Raw genomic sequence first — 1,238 nt, forward strand, 5'->3', positions numbered from 1 at the left:
GATTTTGTTGTCAGCACATTCAACTATGTAAAGAAAAAAGTATTTWATAAGAATATTTCATTCATTCAGATCTAGGATGTGTTATTTTAGTGTTCCCTTTATTTTTTTGAGCAGTGTATATTTGAGGTGTATGTGTTTGTTTTGTGTTTTTTTCCCAAACCTTTCCCTTGGGAATTAAAAWAAAATCTAGGTGTGAACTGGGAAGGAAATTGTGTTGGGAGAGAATTTAGTTATTGACTAGACTGGTGGAGATTGGGCGTACAGGTGGCTCGGGCTGGCTGGTAGGTCTGGTTGAAATTTGATATAGAGGATGTCTTAATAAAGACAATGAAGTCTGTATTTTTTCAAGAGTGGTTCATTTGTTAGGCTACTGGTTAACGGTGCAACACTATTTGTTATTGAATGACCTTTTACCTAGTTCAGTCTTATTAATCACTTAAACATTTTTAATAATGATCTCTTACCTAGCTTGATGACAGTGGGTATTTTTGCTTACTTTTTGTTCTAAATGGAGACAACATATTGGATTGTGTAAAAATGCAGGAAATTAGCTTTAGTTGCCACCCAAAAAATCTGGGGGAGGACACCCAGACCCCCGTCAGGTTATGTCCCCCCACTTCTAAAACCAAAGTGAATAATAGTKAWATTGAATGAAAATAAAAGTGAATAAGTCCTGTACAACGTATTTCCATAGCTGGTAAATGTCTATAGCACAGCTACTAAATAACTATAGCACGATACTACACTATTTTTGAAAGATGCCAGTCAGATTCCCATATCAATCATTGTGATAGAATCCTTTTCCAAAGCATCTGGTCTTAACATTCTTAACAAAGCATCAGTCTTAACATTAATAAATGCAAACTCATGGCTGTCAAAGAGTGTGACACCCTCATATTAGGGTATTCCAGTGAAAKAACTTACATATTTAGGCATAACCATACTAAGGATCAGAAGTCGAGGCTTCCTACATTTTTAACCCTGTATAAAAATACATCTTTGTGTTTAGAATATTTGTTCCGAAAATATTCTATTGGTGAGCCAACTTGTAATGCAGAGGATTTTTTACTTAATTATGAGGATTTCTGATCACTGTAACACCTAAAGATTTTGCAAAAAATTTAGATGCCATTCCTCAGGTGTTGATTATTATTCATAATGTGTCAAGACCTGACCTCAGAGCATATCTTCTATTGCCCCGTTGATTCATCAGAGGAAAGATTTGTTTTTCTTTTGGG

This window comes from Salvelinus sp. IW2-2015, linkage group LG8, assembly GCF_002910315.2.
Source record: "Salvelinus sp. IW2-2015 linkage group LG8, ASM291031v2, whole genome shotgun sequence".
Lineage (NCBI taxonomy): Eukaryota > Metazoa > Chordata > Actinopteri > Salmoniformes > Salmonidae > Salvelinus > Salvelinus sp. IW2-2015.